Raw genomic sequence first — 20,892 nt, 5'->3', positions numbered from 1 at the left:
GGGCACAAATGACCTAAAGACCCAACAGAAAGAAGTAGCAACATCGCTCAGAGCAATGATTAGGAAAGCAAGCAGTACATTTCCAAACACTAGAATCACTGTTTCCACAATATTGCCGAGAACAGACTTCAACAACAACACAATTCATGAGATAAATGCCAGCATAGCAAGAGACTGCGAATCAAACCACAACGTACACCTGGCCCAACACCCCACCCTCGATGAGGAATGTCTTTACGACCACGTCCACATCCAAATGCAAAGAATATCGATCTTTGCTAAAGCCCTGAAGGACGTCGCTTTTAACCGGGTCCATACCCAGACTCCAAGAGGACCCCCCCCCGACCACCAGAGATCAGCGGGGTACATACCAGGAACACTACAAGGACCACCAACACACCAACCGAGACCAGAGAGGATCCCCATGCAAAACAACAATATCAGACCTGCACCACTCCTGTCCCACAGGGGAATAGGACCGCTCCCAGCCAGACAGAGGGAGAGATGCACAGGACGTACGCAATACCTCAGACAGAAACAATCCATTAAGAGACAATAAGCAGATGTGCAGCAGCATCTACTTCCGCCTTATGGATCAAGGACTAATTAATAGAAAGAACTGTAACCAAATTGTATTAACTTTTGTAGACAACTGATGTGATCTTTTTTTTCCCCACACTTAGACACGACAAACACGTACCACTCTTTAACCTATCATAGTAAAAGATCAAACTTAACATGAAATCCTTATATATTTCGACCTGGAATATCCAAGGTCTACGCTCTTCACTGCGAGAAGTGAAAAGTAGGACCCCAGAGTTCATAGATGAAACTAAAGACCTAGATATTATCATTTTACAGGAAACTTGGTATAAAGGAAAAGGACACACTGGCTGTCCCCAAGGGTACACTGAGCTGGTGGTCCCCTCCAATAAATTACCAAGTGTAACCCAAGGCAGAGACTCCGGAGGCATACTGATCTGGTTTAAAACAGAACTTAAGAATTACATCAAATTTATAAAAAAGGGCGAAAACCATATGTGGCTCAAACTTGAGAGGGAGATTATCTCAAACACCCAAGATGTTTACATTTGCGCACTTTATATCCCTCCAATCGATTCCCCGTACTTTAAAGAGGACACCTTCTCCAACATGGAGGGGGAAATTATCCAATACCAGGCCCAGGGGAACGTGTTGATCTGTGGGGACCTCAATTCAAGAACGGGCGAAGAACCAGACTTCACCAATAATCAGGGAAACAATTACGTTTTCGGGAATAACCACTTTGACATCCCTTCCCTTCCATACAGGCATAACTGCGACAAGCAGTCAAATACCAACGGAAAACAGCTACTACAGCTCTGTCGAAACCTGGGTCTGTACATTGTCAATGGTAGGTTCATAGGAGACCTCCTAGGAAGATCGACCTATTGCTCACCTCTTGGCTGCAGCACAGTAGACTATATGATTACAGACTTAGACCCATCCTCTTTCAGAGCATTCACAGTCAAACCACAAACAACACTGTCAGATCACAGTCAAATTACTATGTTCCTCAAAAAGACAGAAACAAACAACATAGAAACACAACCCAGTAAACTGTACAACACCAAAAAATCGTACAGATGGGCCAAAAACGACACGGAAAAATACCAGAAAACAATTAGCAATGCATCAACTCAAGCTCTCTTAGACACCTTTCTGGATAACATATACACTCACAATAAAGAAGGCGTAAACCGGGCAGTTAGTAAACTAAACAATATCTTTGATAATTTGGCAACAAATGCAAACTTGAAAGCTCGCAAGAACAAACCCAAAACAAAAAACTATGAAAAATGGTTTGACCGAGATTGCCATAACATGAGGAAAAAACTTAGAAATATATCAAACCAAAAACACAGACATCCAGAAAATGAGGAACTACGCCTTACTTATTGTCAGACACTAACACAATACAGAAACACACTCAGAACCAAAAAAGAGCAATATATTAAGAATACACTCAGCTCCATGGAGGAATCCATTGATTCCAATTGTTTCTGGGAAAACTTGAAAACACTACACAAAAAACAACACGACGATTTGGCCATTCAAAATGGGGACACATGGGTAAACCACTTTGAAAAATTATACCAGAAAAACACACTAAGACCAGAGCAACACCAAATATGCAAAAAACTGGAAAAGCTAGAAATGGCCATAAAAGATAACCAAAATCCGCTGGACGCCATAATAACAGAAAAAGAACTTCTTGAAAAACTCAAGGACCTGCGACCAGGAAAAGCCTGCGGGACAGACGGCATACTAAACGAGATGATTAAACACACAGACAACAAAATGAAACTGGCTATCCTAAAACTCTTCAACTTGGTTCTGAGTGTCGGTTATTTCCCTGATATCTGGAACAAAGGACTCATAACGCCCATATACAAAAGTGGGGACAAAATCGACCCAAACAACTATCGAGGCATCTGTGTAAACAGTAACCTGGGGAAGGTATTCTGTAGCATCATAAACAAAAGACTTATAAACTTCCTTGAGGAGCACAATGTCTTGAGTAAAAGCCAAATTGGATTCCTGCCAAACTATAGAACATCCGATCATATCTTCACCCTACAGACCCTAATTGACAAACACGTTCACCATCACAAAAGCAAAATCTACGCATGCTTTGTAGATTTCCAGAAGGCTTTCGACTCCATCTGGCATGACGGTTTATTCCTGAAACTTATAGAAAGCGGGGTAGGAGGGAAAACATATGATGTAATTAAATCAATGTATACAAACAACAAATGTGCAGTTAAAATTGGAGACAAACAAACAAAATACTTCCCACAGGGGCGGGGGGTGACGCAGGGCTCGCCAATCTCACCGACACTCTTTAATATTTACATAAATGGATTGGCAAAACTACTTGAACAATCTACAGCACCCGGCCTCACCCTATATGAATCCAAGGTTAAATTCCTCCTCTATGCAGACGACCTGGTTCTGCTGTCACCAACTAAAGAGGGTCTACAGCAGAACCTGGACCTGCTGGAGTCGTACTGCCAGACTTGGGCCCTGACAATAAATCCCCAAAAAACCAAAGTCCTTGTGTTCCAGCAAAGATCCAAACATCAGGGACCCAAAATAAATTTCACAGTAGGAACAACCAAAATTGAACAAACCACTAACTACACATACTTGGGCTTAAAAATCAGTTCGACGGGAAACTTCAAACTGGCTGTGAATGAACTGAAAGAGAAAGCAAGAAGGGCTTTCTATGCCATCAAAAAATCAATCCAAATAGAAATCCCAATTAGCATTTGGCTCAAAATTTTCAAATCAGTAATTGAACCAATCGCACTCTATGGCAGTGAGGTATGGGGACCGCTAACTCAACAAGAATTTGCAAAATGGGACAAACACCCAATTGAGATCCTACATGCAGAATTCTGTAAAAGTATCCTCCGGACTCAAAGGAAAACAGTAAACAATGCATGCAGGGCGGAACTAGGCCAATATCCATTAATAATCACTATCCAAAAAAGAGCCACCAAATTTTGGAATCACCTACAAATGAGCAATCCCCAATGCTATCACTACGACGCCCTGAAATGCCAAGAGCTGACCATAAAGAAGAATACCCTCAGTCAACTAGTCCTGGGACTCAGTGAAGTAACTACTAACAATAGCCAGCCCCAGGACAGTGACAGGGTAACACAAAGAATTCGACCCAACACAATCGTCGCTAAGCAAAAGGAAAAATATCTGACATATTGGGCAGAAACAACAAAAACCCAAAGCAAACTCAATTGCTACTTGGCCCTAAACAGACAATACAACATAGCTGATTACCTGACCATGGTAAAGGATAACAAACTGAGAAGAACCTTGACAAGGTACAGACTTAGCGAACACAGCCTAGCGATCGAAAAAGGCAGACACAGGCAGACCAGGCTACCAAGAGAAGACAGGATATGCTCTCACTGCAGTCAGGGAGTAGTGGAGACAGAGATGCACTTCCTCACAGCCTGCGGAAAATATCAGGGCATCAGGGAGAATTTCTACCATTTCTATCAAAAATTCTCACAAATATGCCCTGAATTCAGAAATCTGACTGACAACCAAAAACTCCCATTCCTACTGGGGGAGGAGAGAAGCTGTGTAACACTGGCGGCACACTATGTTACAGCTTGCCATGAACAGAGGGACAACCAGTAAACTAAGACAAGAGTATATATAAACAAGGCGAAAATATATTTATAAACTCAGGGATATACCTGTTTATACACTGTATGAATGGAACCGCGTTTATGTGTTCAACCATAAATGTATTTTGATGCTTTGGCAACATAAGATGTACCTTATCATGCCAATAAAGCGATTTGTATTGTATTATTATTGTATTGTATTGTATTGTGTGTAGGGTGTGTGTGTGGGTTGTGTGTGGGGTGTGTGGGTTGTGTATGTGGGGAGTGCGTGAGATGTGTGTGGGGTGTTTGTGTTGGTGTGTGTGCGGTGTGTGTGTGGGGTTGTGTGTGTGGGGTTTTGTCTGGGGAGGGATGTGTTGGGTGTGTGTGGTGCGTGTTGTGGGGTGTGTCTGGGGTGTGTGTGGTGTTTTTTGGAGTGTGTTGTGATGTGTGGGGTGTGTTTGTGGTTGTGTGTGTGGGCTGTGTGTGTGGGGTGTGTGTTGGTTGTGTTTGGGGTGTGTGTGAGGTGTGTGTGTGGGGTGTGTGTGTGTTGGTTGTGTGTGCGGTGTGTGTGTGGTGTGTGTTTGGCAGTGTGTGTGAGGTGTGTGTGTGGAGTGTGTGTTTGGGGGTGTGTGTGGGGTGTGTGTGTGTTGGTTGTGTGTGCGGTGTGTGTGTGGTGTGTGTTTGGCAGTGTGTGTGAGGTGTTTGTGTGGAGTGTGTGTTTGGGGGTGTGTGTGTGGTGTGTGTTTGGCAGTGTGTGTGAGGTGTGTGTGTGGGGTGTGTGTTTGGGGGTGTGTGTGAGGTGTGTGTGTGGTGTGTGTTTGGCAGTGTGTGTGAGGTGTCTGTGTGGAGTGTGTGTTTGGGGGTGTGTGTGAGGTGTGTGTGTGTGGTGTGTGTTGGGGGGGTGTGAGGCGTGTGATTGGGGGGGTGTGAGGTGTGTGTTTGGGGGGGGTGTGAGGTGTGTGTTTGGGGGGGGTGTGAGGTGTGTGTTTGGGGGGGGTGTGAGGTGTGTGTTTGGGGGGGTGTGAGGTGTGTGTTTGGGGGGGGTGTGAGGTGTGTGTTTGGGGGGGTGTGAGGTGTGTGTTTGGGGGGGTGTGAGGTGTGTGTTTGGGGGGGGTGTGAGGTGTGTGTTTGGGGGGGTGTGAGGTGTGTGTTTGGGGGGGTGTGAGGTGTGTGTTTGGGGGGGTGTGAGGCGTGTGTTTGGGGGGCGTGTGAGGTATGTGTTTGGGGGTGTGTGCGGTGTGTGTGTGGTGTGTGTTTGGCAGTGTGTGTGAGGTGTGTGTGTGGAGTGTGTGTTTGGGGGTGTGTGTGAGGTGTGTGTGTGGGGTGTGTGTTGGGGGGGTGTGAGGCGTGTGATTGGGGGGGTGTGAGGTGTGTGTTTGGGGGGGGTGTGAGGTGTGTGTTTGGGGGGGGTGTGAGGTGTGTGTTTGGGGGGGGTGTGAGGTGTGTGTTTGGGGGGGGTGTGAGGTGTGTGTTTGGGGGGTGTGTGAGGTATGTGTTTGGGGGTGTGTGAGGTGTGTGTGTGGGGTGTGTGTGTGGGGTGTGTGTTTGGGGGGTGTGAGGTGTGTGTGTGGGGTGTGTGTTTGGGGGTGTGTGTGAGGTGTGTGTGTGGGGTGTGTGTTTCGGGGGAGTGTGAGGTGTGTGTGTGGGGTGTGTGTTTGGGGGTGTGTGAGGTGTGTGTGTGGGGTGTGTGTTTCGGGGGGGTGTGAGGTGTGTGTTTGGGGGGTTGTGAGGTGTGTGTTTGGGGGGTGTGTGAGGTATGTGTTTGGGGGGGTGTGAGGTGTGTTTGGGGGGTTGTGTGAGGTGTGTGTGTGGGGTGTGTGTTTGGGGGGGGTGTGAGGTGTGTGTTGGAGGGGTGTGAGGTGTGTGTTTGGGGGGGGTGTGAGGTGTGTGTTTGGGGGGGTGTGAGGTGTGTGTTTGGGGGGGTGTGAGGTGTGTGTTTGGGGGGGTGTGAGGTATGTGTTTGGGGGGTGTGTGAGGTGTGTGTGGGGTGTGGGTGCGTGTGGTGTGTGTGTGGGGGGTTGTGCAGGGTGTTTGTTTGGGGTAGGTGTCTGTGTGGTGTGTCCATGGGGAGTGTGTGGGGTGTGATTGTGGGGTGTGGGGTGTGTGTGTGGGTTGTGAGTGTGGGGTTTTTGTGCGGTATGTGGGAGGGCTGTGTGTGTGGGTTGTGAGTGTGGGGTTTCTGTGCGGTATGTGGGAGGGCTGTGTGTGTGGGTTGTGTGTGTGGGGAGTACGTGTGTGGTGTGTGAGCGGGGGTTGTGTGGGGTGTGACGTAATACAACTCACTACGCACTTGGTTTGAGCATAAAGCAAGGCCTTAATCAACTTGTTTCAGAACATGGCGGTCTAGTTGTACTTCATTAGTTCCTGTCTTACAAAATGTCCCCACATTTGTATGTGTGGGGTTTGTGTAGTGTGTGTGGACTGTGTGCGGGAGGTGTGGGGGGTATGTGTGGTGTGTGTGTGGGGTGTGTGATGTGTGTGATGTGTGGGGGGGGGGTGTTGGGGGTTGTGTGGTGGGTGTGTGTGTGGGGGGTGTGAGTGTGAGTGGTGTGTGGGGTGTGTGTGGGGTGAGTGTGGGGTGTGTGTTGGTGGGGTGTGTGTGGGCTGTATCTGGGGAGGGTGTGGGGTGTGTGTGTTGGTGTGTGCGGGGTTGTGTGTGTGGGGTTTTGTCTGGGGAGGGATGTGTTGGGTGTGTGTGGTGCGTGTAGTGGGACATGTCTGGGGCAGGGTGTGTGGGTTGTGTGTGGGTTGTGTGTGTGGGTTGTGTGTGCGGGCTGTGTGTATGGTTGTGGGTGGGGTGTATGTGTGGGGGTTGTGTGTGTGGGGTGTGTTTGTGTGGGTTGTGTGTGTGTGGGGGTGTGTGTGGTCTGTGTATGAGGAATTTCTGGGGTATGTGTGTTGTGTGTGGTGTGTGTGTGTGTGTGTGGGGTATGTGTGAGTGGTTGTGTTTGTGAGCTGTGTTTGGGGTTTTGTCGGGGAGGGATGTGATGGGTGTGTGTGGGGCGTGTGGTGTGTTTCTGGGGGGGTGTGGGGTGTGTGTCAATGTGTGTAGGGTGTGTGTGTGGGTTGTGTGTGGGGTGTGTGGGTTGTGTATGTGGGGAGTGCGTGAGATGTGTGTGGGGTGTTTGTGTTGGTGTGTGTGCGGTGTGTGTGTGGGGTTGTGTGTGTGGGGTTTTGTCTGGGGAGGGATGTGTTGGGTGTGTGTGGTGCGTGTTGTGGGGTGTGTCTGGGGTGTGTGTGGTGTTTTTTGGAGTGTGTTGTGTGTGTGGGGTATGTTTGTGGTTGTGTGTGTGGGCTGTGTGTGTGGGGTGTGTGTTGGTTGTGTTTGGGGTGTGTGTGAGGTGTGTGTGTGGGGTGTGTGTTGGGGGGTGTGAGGTATGTGTTTGGGGGGGTGTGAGGTATGTGTTTGGGGGTGTGTGAGGTGTGTGTGTGGAGTGTGTGTTTGGGGTGTGTGAGGTGTGTGTGTGGGGTGTGTGTTTGGGGGGGGTGTGAGGTGTGTGTGTGGGGTGTGTGTTTGGGGGGGTGTGAGGTGTGTGTGTGGAGTGTGTGTTTGGGGGGGGTGAGGTGTGTGTGTGTGGTGTGTGTTTGGGGGGGGTGTGAGGTGTGTGTGTGGGGTGTGTGTTTTGGGGGGGTGTGAGGTGTGTGTGTGGGGTGTGTGTTTTGGGGGGGTGTGAGGTGTGTGTGTGGAGTGTGTGTTTGGGGCGGGTGTGAGGTGTGTGTGTGAGGTGTGTGTTTGGGGGGGGGTGTGAGATGTGTGTTTGGGGTGTGTGTTGGAGGGGTGTGGGGTGTGTGTTTGGGGGGGTGTGAGGTGTGTGTGTGGAGTGTGTGTTTGGGGGGGGTGTGAGGTGTGTGTGTGAGGTGTGTGTTTGGGGGGGGTGTGAGGTGTGTGTTTGGGGGGGTGTGAGGTGTGTGTGTGGAGTGTGTGTTTGGGGGGGGTGTGAGGTGTGTGTGTGAGGTGTGTGTTTGGGGGGGGTGTGAGGTGTGTGTTGGAGGGGTGTGAGGTGTGTGTTTGGGGGGGGTATGAGTTGTGTGTTTGGGGGGGGTGTGAGGTGTGTGTGTGGGGTGTGTGTGTGGGGAGTATGTGTGTGGTGTGTGAGTGGGGGTTGTGTGGGGTGAGTCGGGTGTGTGTGTGTGTGGGGTGTGTATGTGGGGTGTGTGTGTGTGGGGGTGTGGGGGTGGGGTGTGTATGTGGGGTGTGTGTGTGTGGGGGTGTGTAGGTCTGTGTGAGGGGTGGGTGTGTGCGTGGGTGTGTGTGTGGGATGTGTGCCTGGTGGGGGTGGGGTGTGTGTGTGGGGGGGTGGCGTGTGTGGGGCATGTGTGTGACGTGTGTGTGGGGGGCTGGCGTGTGTGTGGGTCTGTGTGTGAAACATAGGAACATAGAAACATAGAAGATAGGAGCAGGAGTAGGCCATTCGGCCCCTCGAGCCTGCTCCGCCATTCAATGCGATCATGGCTGATCATCCAAGTTCAGTACCCGATACCTGCCTTCTCCCCATATCCCTTGATCCCTTTAGCCTTAAGAAATATATCCAACTCCTTCTTGAATATATTTAATGGCCCAGAAATTCCAGAACGGGGCTTGCAGCGCATGCAAGCCCCGTATTTACACTTACCCCGCGCTACTGCTGATCAGCTCCAGGGACGCCTGGAATTGGTGTTTCCAGAAGAAGAATCCCGGGCAGCGTATGACGTCACGCCGCCCAGGAGTGCAGCCAGCGCGAAGTCAGGAGCGTGCAGTGCAAGTGAGACACGCCCCTTGAGGTCTCAGTTTCACTGGACACGCCCCCAATGTTTCTGTCAAGCTGCTAACCATTTTTACATGCAAAGCAGCAGTTTAAATAGGTTTTTGGAAGTTTTTTGAAGATTTTGGTAACTTTCATAAACTTTTTAAAATGTTTACATTATTTTGAGTAATCTGAAGTAGTTTTAAAGAGAATTAAAGCAATTTAAAGACTTTTAAAAGCCCTAAAAGAATTTTTTTAATTCCATTTATTTATTTAGCAATGTCGTCGTCATACGTGTCTTCACACTGTTCCCTTTGGGGAACTGTATGAAGTGGTGGAAGGATTTATGGCCATGATTAACGCTCATTCCGTGACCGTAACCATCTTTGAACCAGCCATTAGGGCGGTTAGTCCTATGGCGGGAGGGTTTTACGGGCTCCCACAAGCTATACAAGGAGGGGGGGCCACCCACACCCACGGACGCAAATATCCCACTGGATGTCAACCCAGAATTTAGAGCCGGAGCTCCGACTCCACTTGCCGGGACTGTCTGGAGCGGGGTTCGAAACCCTACCCTGATCTGGCCCAGCGGCGGGGATCCTACCGCTATGACAAAGGCCCAATCCAATTAGCAACGTGAAATGGCAGCATAGGGCTCCAGTCACGGGGAGGGAAAGGGCGCAGGAAACGTATGGGTGTCACCTTTTGTGCGGAATGGGCCTTTTGCGTAGCAGTAAGCATCCCCGCCACTGGGCCAGAAGGAGTAGGGTTTTGAACCCCGCTCCAGACAGTCCCGGCAAGTGGAGTCGGAGCTCCAACTTTAAATTCTGGGTGGACATCCAGCGGGATACTTGCGTCCGTGGGTGTTGGTGGCCCCCCCCGCCTCAGATGGGTTGTGGGAGCCCGTAAAACCCGCCCGCCATAGGACTAACCACCCTAATGGCTGGTTCAAAGATGGTTACGGTCACGGAATGAGCGTTAATCACGGCCATAAATCCTTCCACCACTTCATACAGTTCCCCAAAGGGAACAGTGTGAGGATACGTACGATGATGACCTCTTGCGCAATGCACCTCCTTGGACCCTCAGTCGCAGATGCGAGGGGGCAAGTTGTGCAATTGTTAAATTTTTTATTTTATTGACATGTAAAATGTTGGCCCAGTAATTCCCTTCCAAATGCGCTAGTACGGTCGGGGTACTTACGCATCTGGCTGGATGAAATGCCGGTTTTCAGCATGCACAGTGCATGTGGGGAAAACCGGCATTTCCTGTCCTCTGAACGAAGGGGTTCAGAGGCAGAACGCGTGCGACTGCACAGGCAGCGCGTGCGCAGTATAATTCGCCGCTTTCATTAATGCTTTCAGTGAGGTCCAGTCATTACAACTTACACATGAAAAAAGCATGGGTACAGTTGCTCCAGAGGCTGCGGAGGAAGATATTTCTTATCGTGGAGCTTCTGAAAGTATGTATGTCTGTATATATTCCTTTGCGTGTTATGTATATATTCCTTTACTTATGTGTATGAATGTATTATTTAATTATGACTTTCAGAGAAAGTAACTTATTGGAAAATCATAATTAAAAATATACATTCATACACATTAGTAAAGGAATATAAAACATACATACATATACGTAAAGGAATATATGTGGACATACATACATAACTCATTCTCACATTCCATTCACACAGCCACAATTGCTCCTTCTACCTACCGTTCTGAAAACCCGTTTAAAAAAAAAAAAATTAAAGTTTAAAACTTAGTTAAAATTTCTTAAAATAACTTCCCTCCCTTTCCCAAACCTAAATATTGCATTTCATAAGCTCCTCCATAAAATATATCTCCTTCCCCAGCCAATGAACAACTTTACACTTGCTTTTTTTAAGTGCAAGTTCTAGGGACTTACCCTCACTGAATCCATCAGTGAAATCTACAAAGTTCACTGCGCAAGCGCTGCCTGTGCAGTCGCACGCGCTGTGAATAGACCTCGGGTCTGGAAATGCCGGCGTTCCCCGCATGCGCTGTTCCTGCTGAACGCCGGCATTTCCAACAGCCAGATGCGTGAGTAACCCGACCGTACTCACGCTTCTGGCCTGGAATTTCTGGCCCAATGAATTGGCCTCTACTGCCTTCTGTGGTAGAGAATTCCACAGGTTCACCACTCTCTGGGTGAAGAAATTCCTCCTCATTTCTGTCCTATAGGGCCTACCCCTTATCCTTAGACTGTGACCCCTGGTTCTGGATTCCCCGACCATCGGGAACATCCTCCCTGCATCTAGCCTGTCCAGTCCTGCCAGAATTTTATAAATTTCAATGAGATCCCCTCTCATTCTTCTTAACTCCAGCGCGTACAAGCCCAATCTCCCCAATCTCTCCTCAATTTCTCCTCAATCTCTCCTCATACGTCATTCCTGCCATCCCAGGTATCAGCCTGGTGAATCTTCGCTGAACTCCTTCCATGGCAAGAATATCCTTCCTCAGATAAGGTGACCAAAACTGCACACAATACTCAAGATGTGGTCTCGCCAAGGCCCTGTACAACTGTTCCTTGTTCCTGTGCATGTCTGTGTGGGGGGGGGATGTCTGGGTGTGTGTGTGGGGGGGTGGGTGTGGGGTGTGTCGGGGGGGGGTGTCTGGGGGTGTGTGGTGTGTGTGTGGGGGGGCGTGTGTGGGGAGCGTGTGTGGGGAGTGTCTGTGTGTGTGTGGGGAGTGTGGTGGGGTGTGTGTGTGTGTGGTGTGTGGGGTGTGTGTGTGGGGTGTGTGTGTGGGGGGTGTGCATGGTGGGTGTGCGGGGTGTTTCTTTGGGATGTGTGTATGGGGTAGGTGTGTGTGATGTATCTGTGGTGTGTGTGTGGGGGTTTGTTTGTGGGGAGTGTGTGGGGTGTGTCTGGTGTGTGTGAGGTTTGTTTGTGGGGAGTGTGTGGGGTGTGTCTGGTGTGTGAGGTTTGTTTGTGGGGAGTGTGTGGGGTGTGTCTGGTGTGTGTGGGGTGCGTGTCTGGTGTGTGCGGGGTGGGTGTGTGGGGTGTGTGGTGAGTGTGTGTGTGGGGGTGTGTGTGCGGTGTGTGTGGGGTTTGTATGGAGGGTGTGTGTGGTGTGTGTGTTGGGTGTGTGTGTGTGGACTGTGTGCGCAGTGTGTGGGGTGTGTATGGTGTGCGTGTGTGGGGTGTGTGTGGGGTGTGTGTGGTCTGTGTGTGGCGAGTGTCGGGGTGTGTGTGTGAGGGGTGGGTGTGGGGGGGGATGTGTGTGGGGTATGGGGAGTTGTGTGTGGGGTGTGTGTGTGGATGTGTGCAGTGTGTGTGGGGTGTGTGTGTGGGGAGTTTTTGTGCGGTGTGGGGAGTGTGTGGCATTTGTGTGCGGTGTGTGTGTGTGGTGTGTGTGTGGGGGGTTTTTGTGTGGGGAGTGTGTGAGGTGTGTGTGTGTGTGTGGGGTCTGAGTGTGGTGTGTGTGTGTGGTGTGTGTGTGGGGGGTTTTTGTGTGGGGAGTGTGTGAGGTGTGTGTGTGTGTGTGTGGGGTCTGAGTGTGGTGTGTGTGTGTGGTGTGTGTGTGGGGGGTTTTTGTGTGCGGTGTGTGTGTGTGTGTGTGGTCTGAGTGTGGTGTGTGTGTGGGCTGTGTGTGCGGTGTGTGTGTGTGTGTGTGGTCTGAGTGTGGTGTGTGTGTGGGCTGTGTGTGCGGTGTGTGTGTGGTGTGTGTGTGGGGGATTTTTGTATGCGGTGTGTGTGTGTGTGTGGGGTCTGAGTGTGGTGTGTGTGTGGGCTGTGTGTGCGGTGTGTGTGTGATATATATGTCAGGGTGTGTGTTGTGGTGTGTGGAATGTCTGTGGGGTGTGTGTGTGGGGTGTGTGTTTGGGGGTGTTTGTGGTGTGTGGGGTGTGTGTTTGGTGTGGGTGTGGTGTATGTGGGGGTGTTTGTGTGGGGTGTCTGTGTAAGTGTACAAGAGCATGGGCCTTACACTAAACATCCGTAAGACAAAGGTCCTCTACCAACCTGCCCCCGCCACGCAGTACTGCCCCCCGATTATCAAAATCCACGACAAGGCCTTGGACAACATGGACCACTTTCCGTACCTTGGGAGCTTACTGTCAACAAGGGCAGACGTCAACGACGAAGTCCAACACCGCCTTCAGTGTGTCAGTGCAGCCTTCGGTCGCCTGAGGAAGAGAGTGTTTGAAGACCAGGACCTCAAACCTGGCACTAAGCTCATGGTCTACAGAGCAGCAGTGATACCCACCCTCCTGTATGCCTCAGAGACATGGACCATGTACAGCAGGCACCTCAAAGCACTGGAGAGGCACCACCAACGCTGTCTCCGCAAGATCCTGCAAATCCATTGGCAGGACAGGCGCACCAACGTCCGTGTTCTCGCTCAGGCCAACATCCCCAGCATCAAAGCTTTGACCACACTCAATCAGCTCCGATGGACTGGTCACATTGTCCGCATGCCCGATACGAGATTCCCAAAACAAGCGCTCTACTCAGAGCTCCGGCACAGCAAGCGAGCCCCAGGTGGGCAGAGGAAACGCTTCAAGGACACCCTCAAAGCCTCCTTGAAAAAGTGTAACAGCCCCACTGACACCTGGGAATCCCTGGCCCAAGACCGTACAAAGCGGGGAGAAGCATTCGGGAAGGCGCTGAACACCTTGAGTCTCTTTGCTGGGAGCAAACGCAGGCAGCGCAAGGAGCGCACGTCAACCCAAGCACCCAACCCACCCGCCCCTTCAACCATTGTCTGCCCCACTTGTGACAGAGACTGTAGGTCCCGCAGGTCACCTGCGAACACATTTTTAATGTGGAAGCAAGTTGTAGTGTATGTACCTTTAAGAGAGAACTACTTTTACAGCTCCTGTATACTGTAGTACCGGCAGTGACCATGCCTTGAGCATGCCTCTGTACCCCCAGTCTTGAGACTACCCTACTCCAGTAAACACCTGTTGATTGTTAAGTTACAGCATCCGTGTAGTTATTTGAAAACATCATACTCTCAGAATCACGGATCTAACAGTGGCGACGAGTGGCGATTCGAATCCACCTGCAACTCTGCATTTCCCTTCAAGGATTCGCTCCGGGAGGGCGGTGGAAGAAAGTCGAGGCCAGAAGCACGGGCGTCGACCACGAGCAACCGCCCAGTCGCCCGGCAGAGAGTGAACATCGCAGGGGAGGCTGTTGAGAGCCGGGCTTGGTTCCCCAGCCACGACGATCCAGCAACAGACTGACAACAGGTACAGCGCAGACCCTTCCCGGACAGCGGCGGCTGGAGCCGACCGACGGCAGAGAAAAAGCCGAGCAGCGTCGATGAGGTAAGAGAGAGGGTGAAGCGCACAGTGCGCAGCCGGGGTTTGAAAACCGAGCGGCATCGAGGAAAAACAAAACGGAGATAAAGAGGGTAAAGCAACAGCCGGGTTCAGGACCGAGCGGCGGAAACGGGGAAGGCGCACAGGAAAAAAAAGAAAAAAACGCGCAGAGCACAGCCAGGGCTCAAGGGCTGAACAGTGTCTGCGGGGAGAAGAAGGGAGAGCGCGGGAGATGCCATTGAGCCGCGGAGACGAAAGGGAAGCGCGGGAGACGCCATTTTGTGCCAGCGGAGAAGAAGGGAAAGCGCGGGAGACGCCATTGTTGACAGTTAAATCACACCCAGGGATGGCGAAGAGTGGCAGTATCTCTACGTTCGACAATGAAGTCGAAGATTGGGCGACATATGTGGAACGTATTGAGGTGTACTGCAGGGCGAATGAAGTGCCAGATGCTAGGAAAGCATTGGTTTTGTTAAATTCCATGGGTGCAAAAACTTATGGCTTACTGCGAAACATAATAACCCCAGAGAAGCCCGTGAATAAGAATTTCGAAAGCATAGTAGAAATCCTACAGGACCACTTAAACCCCACACCGCTGCTGATAGCAGAAAGATTTAAGTTCCACAAAAGGAACCAGCATAAAGTCGAAAGTAATGCTGAGTATTTAACGGAACTGCGCAAGCTATCGAAACACTGCCAGTTTGGAGTGGGACTAGCAGATACGTTAAGGGACAAGTTTGTGTGTGGGCTTCAAAGTGAAGGAACCCAGAAACGGCTTCTATCAGAAAAGGATCTTACGCTGGACAAGGCTTTCAGCATGGCAGTATCACACGAAGCAGCTGCAAGGGGCGCTGCAGAGATACAACGGAGACCACAAGAATATGGCACCAATGAAATGTCATATGGAACAGGGAAGTGTTATTGCTGCGGCAGAACAACACACGACCAGAAGGATTGTTGGTTCAAGGACCAAGTGTGCAGACAGTGTGGAAAGGCAGGACACATAGCAATAGTCTGCAGGTCAGGGAAGAAAACCAACAGCAAGAAATCTCCACAGGAGAAGTACAAAAAGGTACACAAGGTGATGGACAGTAGTTCAGACGAACAGAAAAGTGATACAGACTCCGGAAGCAAGGAGCTGGGTTGTCTGAAACTACATAAGGTAACCAAAATGGAGGATCACCAGACTATCTGGGTCACACTCAAGATAGACGGAGTCCAAGTGAAAATGGAATTGAACACAGGATCAGCCCTAACAGTCATAAACCAAAGGGACTACAAGCGGTTATTTTCACACATACCCTTGAAAGCTACAGAGGTTGTCTTGAAGACGTACACGGGGCAAAAAGTCTACCCCAAAGGAAAAATAAGGGTGAAAGTGATATACAAAGGCCAGGAAATACCTAAAATGGACCTATATGTATTGTCAGATGGAGGACCACCGCTACTAGGATGTGAATGGATCCGGAAGATACAATTAGATTGGCATTCCATACAGGTACTGTAGGTTGAGGCCAAAAAGGATGACGACGTCACACCTGGACGACTGTCAAAAATGCTAACTGACGCAAAAGAAGTGTTCCAGGAGGGACTCGGAACAATAAAAGGCATAACAGCAACGATTAAAATAGAGGAAAATGCAAGCCCAAAGTTTCTTAAGGCCAGACCAGTGCCTTATGCGATCAGACCAGCCGTCGAAGCAGAGCTGGAAGGGTTGGAACGTTCAGAAGTACTGTCCAAAGTAGGCTGGAGCGAGTGGGCTACACCCATCGTTCCTGTAATGAAGAGGTCGTTGAGTAATATACCTGGGGAACCAAAGAAGGTCCGCATCTGTGGGGATTTTATGGTGACAGTGAACCCAGTCCTTCACACGGTACAATATCCGCTTCCACGAATTGAGGATATTTTCGCCTCGCTATCTGGAGGTAAACGCTTCACCAAAATTGATCTAGCCCAGGCGTACTTGCAAATGGAGGTAGAAGAAGCCTCGAAACAATACCTCACGATCAACACTCATAAAGGTCTCTACCAATACAACCGGCTGGTGTTCGGGGTAGCATTGGCTCCGGCTATTTGGCAAAGGGCGATGGATCAAGTCCTGCAAGGGATTCCAGGAACCCAGTGTTATTTGGACGACATCCTGGTCACGGGCGAAAGTGACAGTGATCACCTCGCCAACCTGGAGAAGGTGCTCACTAGATTAAAGGAATATGGGCTACGAGCTAATCGCCACAAGTGCGAGTTTTTCCAGAAGCAGATCTCGTATTGTGGCCACGTTATCGATGAAGTCCCCTGGAAAGATTGAGGCAGTAGTCAAGGCTCCAGCACCGGAAAATGTGTCACAACTGAGGTCGTTCCTCGGGCTGGTAAACTACTACCATAAGTTCTTGCCAAATTTGTCTACGGTATTACACCCACTGAACACCCTACTGCAAACAGGGGTACCATGGAAGTGGAATGACGAACGTAAACGAGCTTTCCAGAAGTGCAAAGAATTGATCACATCAAAAGAAGTGTTGGCCCATTTCAACCCAGCACTACCAATTCGTTTTGCATGTGATGCATCACCCTACGGTATTGGAGCGGTGCTGTCGCACAAATTCCCAGACGGGTTGGAGAGGCCAGTAGCCTTTGCGTCTTGGTCACTAACCTCAGCCGAGCGCAACTACACCCAGATTGACAGGGAGGCCCTCAGCCTAGTATGGGGAGTAAAAAAATTCAACCACTATACAATACAATACAATACAAATCGCTTTATTGGCATGATAAGGTACATCTTATGTTGCCAAAGCATCAAAATACATTTATGGTTGAACACATAAACGCGGTTCCATTCATACAGTGTATAAACAGGTATATCCCTGAGTTTATAAATATATTTTCGCCTTGTTTATATATACTCTTGTCTTAGTTTACTGGTTGTCCCTCTGTTCATGGCAAGCTGTAACATAGTGTGCCGCCAGTGTTACACAGCTTCTCTCCTCCCCCAGTAGGAATGGGAGTTTTTGGTTGTCAGTCAGATTTCTGAATTCAGGGCATATTTGTGAGAATTTTTGACAGAAATTCTCTCTGATGCCCTGATATTTTCCACAGGCTGTGAGGAAGTGCATCTCTGTCTCTACTACTCCCTGACTGCAGTGAGAGCATATCCTGTCTTCTCTTGGCAGCCTGGTTTGCCTGTGTCTGCCTTTTTCGATCGCTAGGCTATGTTCGCTAAGTCTGTACCTTGTCAAGGTTCTTCTCAGTTTGTTATCCTTTACCATGGTCAGGTAATCAGCTATGTTGTATTGTCTGTTTAAGGCCAAGTAGCAATTGAGTTTGCTTTGGGTTTTTGTTGTTTCTGCCCAATATGACAGATATTTTTCCTTTTGCTTAGCGACGATTGTGTTGGGTCGAATTCTTTGTGTTACCCTGTCACTGTCCTGGGACTGGTTATTGTTAGTATTGTTATTAGTTACTTTATTGAGTCCCAGGACTAGTTGACTGAGGGTATTCTTCTTTATGGTCAGCTCTTGGCATTTCAGGGCATCGTAGTGATAGCATTCTGCATGGGCAGAAGTTCACCTTGCTGACTGACCACCAACCACTTGTCTCCATCTTTAATCCAAAGAAGGGCGTTCCGGTGATGACTGCACAGCGGTTACAAAGATGGTCCCTTTTTCTACGGGCGAACCAATATGAAACAGAATATAAAGGCACGAAACAGCATGGAAACGCTGATGGGCTATCACGCTTGCCACTGCCTACTGTGGAGGAAGCACCAGCAGTGGACCCTATCGAGATATTTTATTCGTCAATAATTGAACGATTGCCAGTAACTAACACGGATATAGAGAAGGAGACCCGCAATGATCCGACACTGTCTCGGGTATATGATTTGACGGTGAGGGGATGGCCAACACATGGCGACTCACTGTTGCCAGCATTCTCATCCAGAAGAGAACAGTTGTCAGTATGCCAGGGGACAGTGATGTGTGGATCCCGAGTGGTGATTCCACCCAAGTTAAGGGAGAGAGTGCTAAATGAGCTTCATGAAAGTCATCTGGGAGGGGTGAAAATGAAAAGCCTTGCTAGGGCTTATGTGTGGTGGCCGGGGATCGATCAACAAATCGAGGACCTAACCAAGAGCTGCTCAGGATGCCAGAAGGTCCAAAATGCACCACCACATGCCCCTCTACACCCATGGGAGTGGCCCTCCTCTCCATGCCAACGGGTGCATATTGATTTTGCTGGTCCATTCATGGACTCAATGTTTTTAATAGCAGTGGATGCTCACTCGAAATGGCTTGAGGTGATAAAAATGTCCTCAAACACTACAGAGAAAATGATTGCAGTCCTACGGACCATATTTGCCAGGAACAGCTTGCCAGAGCAGATTTGCTCTGATAATGGACCACAGTTTGTGTCCGAAGAGTTTCAGAAATTTATGAGAAGGAATGGGGTAAGGCATTACACATCCGCCCCGTATCATCCAGCCACAAATGGATTGGCTGAGAGGTTCGTACAAACCTTTAAAAAGGCGATAAAGGCCATGTGCGACGATGAAATTCCACTACAGCATAAGGTGGACAATTTCCTATTAACCTACAGAAATACGACACATGCAGTTACCGAACAGACCCCGGCCATGATGTTCTTTAACCGAAGGTTGAGATCTCGTCTGGATTTGCTCAGACCAAATGTGCGAAGAAATGTTGAGGATAAACAATTCCAGCACATCAATGAGAAGCCGACAAGGAGCTTCAATGTAGGACAACCAGTCTTGGCCCGTGACTATCGAACAGAGAAATGGCATCCTGGAACGATATGCACAAGGCAGGGGCCATTAATGTACACAGTGGATGTTGGGAGAACATTGTGAGATGCCACATCGATCTGATCTTAGCGTCACAGGAACGAGTCAACCCCATGTCTCGAGTACCTGGGGATGAACCCGACATACTGGTACCATCTACCTCAGAACCAGTAGCAGTGGAAACTGAAGAACTAACCGACGAAAAGGGGCCAGAATTGCCTCCGCACCAAGAACAAGAACCTCAGGAAAGGCGCTATCCAGAAAGGATCAGGAAGCCGCCCCAAAGACTGAATCTATAAATGGACTATTTTTGTTTAATGTGCATGTTAAAGTGTTGATTGTTATTTGAATATTATGGGTACTGCTAATCTAAAAGGGGAGGAATTGTAGTGTATGTACCTTTAAGAGAGAACTACTTTATGCTCCTATGTACTGTAGTGCCGGCAGTGACCACACCTGTATATAAGCCTTGAGCATGCCTCTGTACCCCCAGTCTTGAGACTACCCTACTCCAGTAAACACCTGTTGATTGTTAAGTTACAGCATCCGTGTAGTTATTTGAAAACATCATACTCTCAGAATCACGGATCTAACACAAGTCATCCTTGGTTCCGAGGGACAGCCGAAGAAAAAGAAGTGGGGGGTGTGTGGGATGTGTGTTTGGGGTGTGTGTGGGGGGTGTGTGTGGGGTGTGTAGGGGGTGGTAGTGTGTGTCAGCTTCACCTCTGACTTATGAGCGGTTCGAATTGGTTCTAGACCTTGGACTTATTTGGGGGTTGTGACAAAAGTGCAGCAGACAACTGGTTTTGGTGCAAGAACTTTGATCTTTATTCAAGAGAGAAAATATAACACAACTGTTGTGTTTTGAGTTTTGCTTCAATTAAGTTTGTCCCAGTTCCCGGGTGTTACCTGAAGGGGGTGCTGGGGGGCTCGGTTTTACTTTGTCTTTCACTTTCAGTTTCAGGTTCTGCCATGCAGACAATGTGCTGTAATGTCCACCCATTTACTCAGTAAATAGTAAAAGGTACATTCCGTCTCCTCTATTCATTACTGTTCAGTCAAGATGCAATACTGGTGACGAGGCGGCTGTTGAACTCTCTAGAAGGACGGAGATAGACATGCGAACCTACAGCCGTGATATTGGAAATGGCGACGAGCGGGCCACTCAGCTAGCAACATCAACGGCATTTTGATAGTTGGCTAGCTGCAACGTCGACGGCGGACAGAGTATTGTGCGGGTCAGGCAACTAGCATGAGTGTAGCTACCGTAACTCTGGCCGGAGGAGAAAAAGAATTTTTTTTTAAAAGAAAAAAGTCCGTGGATCTAAAAGGGACAGTGCACATTAAAACTATGATGACCTTGGGACGTATTGAAGAGTTCTCTGGGGATAAGACAGTTCATGGGAGGAATACGCAGAAAGACTGGGGTGTTTCTTTGAGGCCAATAATATTGACAAAGAAGAGAAGAAGCGCTCAGTGTTGCTAAGTGTATGCGGAGCTGCTACTTACTCCGTCCTGCATTCATTGGTGGCTCCTCGTAAACCTAGTGAGGTGGATTATGCTGATTTGATTGAGAAGCTGCAGAAACATTTTAACCCAAAACCCTCAGAGATTGTGCAGCGTTTCCATTTTCACAATTGTAAACAACAGCCTGGACAATCTATTTCAAGTTACATTGCTGAGTTGAGGAAACGCTCATTACATTGTAATTTTGGTGACCATTTAGACAATATGCTCCATGATCGGATTGTGTGTGGAGTGCTGGACTCGGCATTGCAGAGACAGCTGTTAGCGGAGAAGGCCCTGACGTTCCGACTGGCCGAGGAGAAGGCTTTGGCAGCAGAGGCTGCATCGATGAACACACGTATGCTCCGTACAGAGGCAGCACCATCTCAGGCCGCCG

Source organism: Somniosus microcephalus, chromosome 1 (genome assembly GCF_052327205.1).
Source record: "Somniosus microcephalus isolate GS21.2 chromosome 1, FLI_Smic_1.0, whole genome shotgun sequence".
NCBI classification, from domain to species: domain Eukaryota; kingdom Metazoa; phylum Chordata; class Chondrichthyes; order Squaliformes; family Somniosidae; genus Somniosus; species Somniosus microcephalus.
The sequence above is the reverse complement of the archived record's forward strand: the minus strand, read 5'-3'. Positions refer to the sequence as shown.